The sequence below is a fragment of the Tachysurus fulvidraco genome, chromosome 21 (assembly GCF_022655615.1).
Source record: "Tachysurus fulvidraco isolate hzauxx_2018 chromosome 21, HZAU_PFXX_2.0, whole genome shotgun sequence".
NCBI lineage: Eukaryota > Metazoa > Chordata > Actinopteri > Siluriformes > Bagridae > Tachysurus > Tachysurus fulvidraco.
Genome location: NC_062538.1, coordinates 3,204,506 through 3,214,621, shown reverse-complemented (window position 1 = coordinate 3,214,621; position 10,116 = coordinate 3,204,506). Strand labels below are relative to the sequence as shown.

At 40.6% G+C, this 10,116-nt stretch overlaps 1 long non-coding RNA gene across 1 annotated transcript; it reads left to right on the top strand.

Annotated features, from left to right (window-relative positions):
• The first annotated feature begins 789 nt into the window (after positions 1 to 789).
• LOC113646883 lies at positions 790 to 9,463 on the top strand. The gene is made up of 3 exons (XR_003441544.2): positions 790 to 965; positions 6,923 to 8,418; positions 8,931 to 9,463. It is a non-coding gene; the product is annotated as an uncharacterized LOC113646883 (long non-coding RNA).
• Positions 9,464 to 10,116: the final 653 nt, after the last annotated feature.

The window sequence follows — 10,116 nt, the reverse complement described above, 5'->3', positions numbered from 1 at the left end:
GACTGATGTATTTCAAATGAATCTGTCTTTTTTCTTTTAAAGAACTGTCGTATGTCCATTGCTCACTGGCAGGCCACACACACACACACACACACACACACACACACACACACACACACACACACACACACACACACACACACACACTATGGACTTAACACATACATTTTAAACCACAAATTACGGAGTATGTTTTGGACATTATTTAACCTTGTAAAAGACGAACAAAAATTTTGGAATAACATTTCTTATTCCAAGTTTTAGGGGTGCTGACCTCCTTTTTAGGGGGCTAGCCTCGCCCATGCCTGTAACTATCAGGACATCAGTGATGTGTGAGCTGAATTTGGTGACAGCACAGTGTTATTACAGTGAAGTTATCGACTTATTGTTTTTTCACTTTGCAGACGGTCCTTTGGAATCTGCTCATAGAGACTTGGGTATTTTGTCTACTGCGGAGTAAAGCTGATTTTGAGGGAGAATTGGGTTGTAGCTGCCTCTCTACATTACTACGATAGAAAAGATGTGTTATTTGTGTAGTAACATCGTTTAGCTCAGGAGTTATTGACTCGGGAAACTCCAACCTGTGAATATGCACCAACTTTACTTAACTTCCCTTCAGTTATGATAAAGACATTTCCTTCAGTTATGATAAAGACATTTTAAACCACAAATTACCTTACTTAACTTCCCTTCAGCTATGATAAAGACATTTCCTTCCATTAGTTGTCTGGGTTATGCACGTATATGTGGGCGGAGCTATTTCAAATGCCCACATTGGCTTGCAATCAACGTACACCCCACCTGGAAGAATAACTTCAACTTTATTCATTTCATTCATTCAACACATTTTACGGAGACAGAAAGACGAAGCAATGTGCGGGTCGTTGTTTAAGGCCATCTGGGGACGGAAGAATAGACTTATCCTGTTCTGCAGTCCGTTATTTCTCCTGCTCGTCGGAATCACTGTATGTATCTGAAGAAAGTTGTACAAGTAACTTACATCAGTCTGTTATTATAATTTGCACGTTAAGCCTGCTAATAATGTAGCATTCCCAGCTGAACAGATCCATCTGCTCTCGTTTACTGATGTTAATATATTTTATTCTCGGTTAAAACACCGTAAGAGCTGAATAAAAGACAAAACAAATAAACAGAAATCAAATATGACTGCAATCTGTGTATGTATATATGTATATATATATATATACGTGTATATACACGTATATATACGTATATATACGTATATATATATATATATATATATATTTGAAACCTATAACCTAATTAACCAGATTTAAGTGCCATACAAAGTGTTACACACCATGAACATGTACGTAAGAAGTATCACATTTCAGATTCGGAATACGACTTAATAAAACTAATTATATTAACACCATCGCCAGCACACATTTCATAATCACACGTTAGCAAATAGCTTCAGCTTATAATCGATAAAATAAACACTTCAAAAGTCTCTCAAAGTTTATTGCATCCTGTATCTTTATAAATTTTTATAAATATTTAAAAATATCATTTAAACATGTATGTACAGTGAGCACACAAAAGTTTTTTAATCTATTTAAATTACTCAAAATGGCGCTTGCCGCTCAGAATGACCGTTACCGCCCCATACACAAACAGCGCCGGCAGGCACTTATTTCCAGGGATTTCAGTACAGCGTAACAAATATTGCGTCATCAGGTAGGCGTGGCCTATTTGATCATCTAACCCCAACCCTAACAATAACCGTCGTTTTTGGTTGTTTATTTGTTTTCTAAAATAAATCAACCCGCATGATTGTTTTGTCCTTCGTAGTATGCCTTTTTTTTATTTTTATTTTAAAGAAGCCGTTTTTCGAAGACCTCGACGCCTCGAAGACGCCCACTTTACGTCGTGGTAACGAAACCCCTGGAATTTAGTGCCTGCCAAACAGCGCCGCTAAACGTCCTTTCTCAAACTTCAAAATAAAGATATATGTGAAAAGAAACTCACATACTCAAATAAATCCACAATGTCCACATAAAGTATATGCAGAAGTATTGTTAAAAAAAACATAAATAAAGAGTCCCCTTTTTTCTGTCTTATTTTCTCTATATTCAACTGAATATTTGCCTACTCAAGTAAAAGAGTAAAAGTACTGCTTTCAAAACTGTAAAAGTATATGTGTAGAATAAGTGTAAAAGTAATAATGCAAGGAGAAAATGCCATTTAGGACAAAAGCTTAGGCTGTGCCACAGGGGCCTATTGTGCACTACCCTACCTCAAAAAACATATTTCTAAAGGCCATAATGACTATAATGTTATTAATATGATAATGTTGAACAATTTGGGATGCACTAGGCTACCTGTTTCAGCCGCATACTGTATATGCCCATTGAAAAAGAACGCATTTTAGTACAAGGCAAATATTATTAAAGAACCATATATGTGTACTACTGAGCTGTGTTTCATGGAGCGGAAGATATGACTAGTTGGCTGTAAACTTCAGAGGCATGTCATCAATAACCTTTATTGAAACAAACACATTGGTAGAACACATTAGTAGAGTTATGGTGGGGACCAAACCAACCCATCTGCACATCTGGTTTCTCCCTGAAGAACATCCAGTGCCTTTGCAACTTTGCTCATTGTCTTCACATTTTCTGCAAGAAATGCAAGTTCCACTGGAGTAAACCTGTACAGAGAAAAAACATGGAACATTTAGCCTACTTGATGTAGCACCTTCAAGTGGAGAAACCGATCATTAAAAAGGAAAAATATTGTCATCTGAGACTTTTAGAAATATGGTTGTGTTGCTACAAATCATATCCATAGTATATATTGGGACTGTATACTGGCATAGTGCATACATGCGTTCTATATTATTCAAAGTATAAAACTGACAATCCATTGTTCAGCACTTCATTAACTGAAAGGCAGAAAAACAAGCACTTAGGTGTATCTAGTTCACTGCAGACAGCTGCAAGAGCTCCTTTGCCTTGTTCTCTTGTTGTTCTCACTATTCTTTCTGAATTCCACCTTGTAGCAACAGGCCTTATGAGTTGGAGTTTGCAGTGGTCTTCAATTACTTCAGATGCGGTGGTTGAGCTTAACTTTTGTTCCACAGGCTAGAGATAATTTGGCAAATGTGGACCTTGACATGCGCTTGTACAATGGATTGACTTCTGCTTTGAAGCATCAACTGTGATAACTAAATTGAGGAGGTGGCAGGCACAGCGATGGTGCTTGGGTAGCTGGTATTCCAAGTAGTCATCTTTGTCCAACAGGGCTCCGGCATCAACCACACCCTCAAAGCTTTCCTCTTCTTCATCGTAATCATCATTTTGCCCACCATCATTCTCTTCTCCATCACCCTCTGCTACAGGTTCAGGATTGTTGTTCTCATCAGTCTGCCCATAAACTCTGAAGGCTTTCAGGAAGTTTGACTTCTCTCTGATATTGAATTCTGTGTAAATATAATTTAGGGCACCAGCCAGGGCAGAAAAGGTGTGGGATCCTTTAAGTTGTTTGCATGCCAGGGCAGCACAGGATCTCTGCATGGTCTGGGGGTTAAACCAGTGCGCAGTAACGCATATGAAACCGTTCATCAACAGGGCTTCATTGATCTTGTGCAACATCTTCAGCATCAATGAAGCCCTGTTGATGAACAATGTGTGGTTGGTGCAAGCCTTGGACAATGAATTGGAGCACTACTTTATCTACCCTTGCCTGGGACACTCTTCGAGTCTCCCACAGCTTGGTTTGTTTGGAGGGTGGGGCCAAAGAACCTTCAGTGGATGACTTCCTTTTGAGAGTTGCTGAAGTAAGTTGCGTGTACCTCTCTAGACGAGTGGGGTGTTTCTTCTGTGGAGAAAAATGATTGTACAGGCAAAGATTGAGATTCATATTATTGCTCTCAAACCCAAATGTCAAACTCAAATTCACAGTGGGCCAAAATATAAAACTGATAAAAGTCAAGGGCCAAACTGAATACCATTCCATCCATTCATCTTCTACCGCTTATCCGAACTTCTCGGGTCACGGGGAGCCTGTGCCTATCTCAGGCGTCATCAGGCATTGAGGCAGGATACACCCTGGACGGAGTGCTGACCCATCACAGGGCACACACACACTCTCATTCACTCACACACTCACACACTACGGACAATTTTCCAGAGATGCCAATCAACCTACCATGCATGTCTTTGGACCGGGGGAGGAAACCAGAGTACCCGGAGCAAACCCCCGAGGCACGGCCAAACTGAATATTTATTGAAAAATTAACTGCAATTAACTGATATGTAATGTTCAACCTTTTTCATATGGAAACAAACGTTAGTTTTGCTTAAACACAGGATTTGGGTAAACCAGAGCTTGATATTACACATAAGAAATTAAATGTGAAATAAAAGACACATCAGTGGTGTTCATTTCTTATTTAAATAAATAAATAAATAAATAAAATTGATGATGCCTCTCACTGTACCATTTTAAGTTCCTTTTTGAAGTGGATCTTTTCAAAAACCAACAATAAAACAACCAAAAATTATAATTTCATTCAACGAAAATCCAACTTTTCGAGTCTTCTTATGTTGTATTCTTTCGTTACAGACACGTTAGCTCCGTTAGCACACAAGACAAACAGGTCTGTCCTTTATATTCGTGAACAGATAATCTGCCTCCCACCTGTCTTGAAAGGTCCTATTCATCTTTCATTTGGCCATTTTTGTGGAGGGTGGAATTAACTTGCCCGATGTGACTGTAGCATGGTTGTTAACGACAGGGTCTCTGATTTTTGAAAGCCAATGTCGACATTTGAAATCACCAAAACAAACACGTCCCTAACCCAAACGAGTCCCACCCCTGTATTGATAGCTCCACTCACATACATACAACAAATGGAAAGAAACGTGTCTTTATCATAGCTGAAGGGAAGAACAATACGATTGCAGATAAACAAACAAGCAAAAATGACACACAAGCATAATCATGTAAAGGACAAAGGCATATATTAGTTCTGTGTAACAAAGCAAAACCAACGTTACTCACCTATCGAGAAGGAAAAAAGCGCCTCAGCGTCTTAAGTAAAGTCGGCCACATGTTCACAGGTCGGAGTTTCCCGAGTCGATAACTCCTGAGCTAAACACTGTTACTACACAAAACGCGGTTGTAGCTGCCTCTCTACATTACTACGATAGAAAAGAGGTGTTATTTGTGTAGTAACAGCGTTTAGCTCAGGAGTTATTGACTCGGGAAACTCCAATCTGTGAATATGTGGCCAACTTCCTGCTCCTTCAGTTCTCTCCAGCGCTGGAAAGCTGATCCCATATTAACACGTCCTACTTCTTGTCCTTATCGTAAGCCTTTCTTCACTTTCTTTCTTGGTTTTTATCCTCCATGTCAATGTTAAAACCGCTTTCTGCTAATGTCACACATGCGCACTGAACACTCTCTCCGCCGCATATTGACAAGACACGCCCATTTCTGCTCTTTGGCTACACGTTGGTTTTGATTTTAAGCCCAACTCTGTTTTCTGAAGCATTTCTCAAAAATCGGAGACCCCGCCTAACGACTGTCAACAGAGAATGAGGGGCGCTTGGTGTTCGTGACTATGCGTCAATACAGTGGCAAGGCATTCTGGGATTTGTAGTATTAGCGGAGCATGCGGCTAGTCAGCTGAAATGCACATCTGATATGATCTCGCGGGCCAAATATAATTAGTTTGACACCCCTGATCTAGGACTTCCGCTGTATTAATGTCATGCTTAAAGTTCATGAATAAAGGTCAGACTACAAGTTAGGGAGCAGTTTTACTGGTCTATGGAATTATGTTGAGCAGTCCAGAATATTGCCACTTAAAGTGATAGTTCACCCAATGTACTAAGAATATTCATGACCCTGTGTGTATGAGAGTGCACGTGCCTGTGTGAGGCAGGCCCTATGGGTCCTTGTAAAGAGGTAATAGGCCCAACTATTAGCCAAAGTCAGTTTAAAAGAAATTCACTGCTACTTCTCCTTCATGCCAGCAGCTGCTTGTAGTCCTGAAACAGCTTTAAAGGGATAGTTCACTCAAAAATAAAAGATCCGTCATCATTTTCTCATCCTCATGTTGTTCAAACCTGTATGATTTTTTTTTCTGATGAACAGAAGATATTTTAATAAATGATGATACGCACACAGCTGATTGTAACCATTGACTTCCATTGTAGGAAAACACATGATGGAATTCAGTGGGTACCATCAGCTGTGTGCTTACCATCATTTATCAGAATATCTTCTTTTGTGTTCATGAGAATAAAGAAATTCGTACAGATTTAAAACAACATGAGGATGAGAAAATGATGACAGAATGTTTATTTTTGAGTGAACTACAGTATCAGTTTAAAGCTGTTTTAGGACCAAAAGCAGCTGCTGGAATGACTGAAAATTAGCGGGCCCCATAGAGGTGCGTGTGCGCACTCTCATACACAGACAGGATCATGACTATCCTTAGTACATAACGTATCAACCAGCTGTGGATTATAGCTCATCTCTAAATGGACACACACACATACACACACACACACACACACACATATATATACACATATACACACTCACATATACGCACACACATATACACACATACACACATTATACTAGATAAAATACTGAATGCTTGTATTTTGATTTTAAAAATATAATGGAAAGTAAGTTAAATTGTGTGTGTGTGTGTTTTTCTAGTTACTACCACTAACAGGGCTGTTATTCTGTATAGGACAGAATTTTATTGTCAGAATTTTATAAAAATTTATTGTCTTTAACTTTGCAACATTTTTTTATCTTTACAATGTTTAGACACTGCAGGAAGCTCGTTGTGCCTTGCCATGAAATTGTTAAAAGTATTTTATTCAGGTTTAATTGCATGAGCTTTGAGTGACGTGTGCATTTTGTTTGTGTGCAGTGACTTCGGAAACCCACAGCAAAGAGATGATGATGCTGAGTGTGTGTTATGCTGCTAGCATCGGTGGAACTGCTACACTAACAGGCACTGGGCCCAATCTGGTCCTCACAGGACAAATGAACCAGTAGGTTCCAAAACAGTTGAGATGAATAATGTCCTCTAAGCAACTTTATATCTAAAGGTCTCTCTCCTCAGACTCTTCCCAGACAACACAGAGGTTGTGAACTTTGGCTCCTGGTTTGGGTTCGCCTTTCTCTACATGGTGATTATGCTGTTGGTAGTCTGGCTGTGGTTACAGATTGTGTTCCTGGGCTGCAAGTAAGTGACATTACTGACTGCCATAAATTTATTTACTAGTGTGTGGTTTTTGGGGACGTGGTGGCTCAGCGGTCAAGCAGCTGGGTTACTGATCAAAAGGTTGGGGTTCAAGCCTCTGAACTTACTGCCAAGCTATTGATGTTGGGTGCCTAAGCAAGGCCCTTAGCCCCACCTACTCCAGGGGACCACACTGACCCCAGCTTGATGATAAGCTCGGATGTGTGAAAACCCAGCACAGTGGAAACTTGTGTTGAAGGCTCCGGGTTGATGATCAGAGGATCAAGGTTCAAACACCAGCACTGACAAGCTGCCATTATTGGGCCCTTCAGCAAGGTCCTTAATCCTTTATTTTCCAAGGGCACTGTATCATGGCTGACCCTGTGCTCTGGCACAGTGAGGATGGAGAGAGAGAACGCTGCGTATAATAAGATCCGAGAGGATGTCCTTCGGACAAATAAGCCTATCAACACTGTTGTGCCTGCTAGTGGTTCTATTGGTCAGTCGCAACCCAGGTTGGGCAGCAAAACTTTTCAACAATGATAAAAAGTAAGGATCAAGTTTGACCAACATACATGACTAATTCTGATCATCTTTTTGCTTACAAATCTCTAGACCATTTGAGTATACATACTGCATGTAATAATTCTTCAAAGGCACAAATAAAAGACCAGTAACACGTACAGCACTTTTTCAATCAGTATAAACATACAAATGAGTCAGGAGTAAAATGTTTTTTTTCCCTTCAGTTGAAAACCTTCAAAATTTTAGCGGCTTATGAACAAACACTTGGTGCTTTCTCAGAGAGCAAAAATTGGTTTGATATCAACATTTATCTGATATATTCAACTATTTCTTTTATCTTTACAATGTTTGGACTCTGCAGGAAGCTCGTTGTGCCTTTGTTATCGGGCTGATGGCAGTGTATTGGTGTACCGAGGTGCTGCCTTTGGCCATCACTGCTCTGTTACCGGTTGTGCTTTTTCCTCTGTTTGGTATCATGACCTCTAAGGATGTACGTTTTGTCACATTTATATACACACTTTAATTTTCCATTTTTAAAAAAAGATAAAAGCCTACTTAACTATACAAACTAAATGGTTTGGGTTCGCCTTTCTCTACATGGTGATTATGCTGTTGGAAGCCTGGCTGTGGTTACAGATTGTGTTCCTGGGCTGCAAGTAAGTGGTGCATTACTGACGGTCATAAATGTATTTACCAGAGTGTGGGGTTTTTTTTGGGGGGACGTGGTGGCTCAGCGGTCAAGGAGCTGGGTTACTGATCAGAAGGTTGTGGTTCAAGCCTCTGAACTTACTGCCAAGCTATTGATGTTGGATGCCTAAGCAAGGCCCTTAGCCCCACCTACTCCAGGGGACCACACTGACCCCAGCTTGATGATAAGCTGGGATATGTGAAAACCCAGCACAGTGGAGACTCATGTTTAAGACTGGGTTGATGATCAGAGGATCAGGTTGACAAAGTGCCATTTTTGGGCCCTTCAGCAAGGTCCTTAACCCTTTCTTATCCAAGGGCACTGTATCATGTCTGACCCTGTGCTTTGACCACAACCTTCAAAGTTGGGATATATTAAGAAAGAATGTCACTGCTCTAATGTATATGTGACAAAATAAAGGCTTCTATGTGTTTGTATGATATTATGACCCCATACTGATATCCCTCGATCTAGTTTCAGAAAAACGTGGGGCAGCGGAACAGTGAGGACTGAGAGAGAGAACGCTGCGTTTAAAAAGATCCGCTAGGAGCTTCGAAGACTTGGGCCCATGTCCTTCGGACAAATACACCTATTAACACTCTTGGTCCTGCTGGTGGTTCTATGGTTCAGGTTATGTGGACGGCTGGGCAACACACCTTTTCAACAGTGATTAAAATTAAGGATCTTTTGTGACCAACATACATGACTAATTCTGGTCATCTTTTTGATGAAAAATATTCCCCCCTCCTGGTCCTCTGCCGTGTGCCTCGCTCCCCCCCCCCCCTCCTGGTCCTCTGCAGTGTGCCTCGCTCCCCCCCTTCTGGTCCTCTGCAGTGTGCCTCGCTCCCCCCCTCCTGGTCCTCTGCAGTGTGCCTCGCTCAGCCCCCCTCCTGGTCCTCTGCAGTGTGCCTCGCTCCCCCCCTCCTGGTCCTCTGCCGTGTGCCTCGCTCCCCCCCTCCTGGTCCTCCGCAGTGTGCCTCGCTCCCCCCCCTCCTGGTCCTCCGCCTTGTGCCTCGCTCTCCCCCCCCCCTCCTGGATTCCTCCCTCCCCCAACCCCTGGATCCCTCCCCCTACTGTCAGGGGGATTAAATGTATTAAATCCTGTTTAATTTTATGCTGTCCTGCATTTGGGTCTATTTTACCCCACGTTGCTGAGTTACATTTTAAACTGTCCTTATATCGTCAGCTAATGAGATTTTATTTCCCTTAAACCTTTCCTGTTTATAGATGTTAATATATATATATATATAAATAATTCATGAAGTGTATTAATATATAAGGTATGTTAGAATTTTACATTTAGAAATGCACACAAGGTATTATTTAACTATATATATATATAACTGTGTGTGTAAACCTGGTAGAAAAACAAATAAATACATAAAGTTAAATTACAAGTATTTGCAAATATTATCAGATGAACTACAACAGATGCAGAACTCCATGAACACAGGCTCAATGAAACTAAAACAGCTGTAGATATGATATTTAAACAAAACATTTAGATCCCTGTTAATAAATCAGTGTTGTATTTGAAAGCATACCCTGTATGGATAAAGCTGTAAACCAGCTACATTGGTACTACAGCAGCTAGATATAAAGAAAAACACTTTTCTATTTTGCCATTGTTCTCAGAGTTGTGAGTAGAACTAGTGTAACTAAGAAA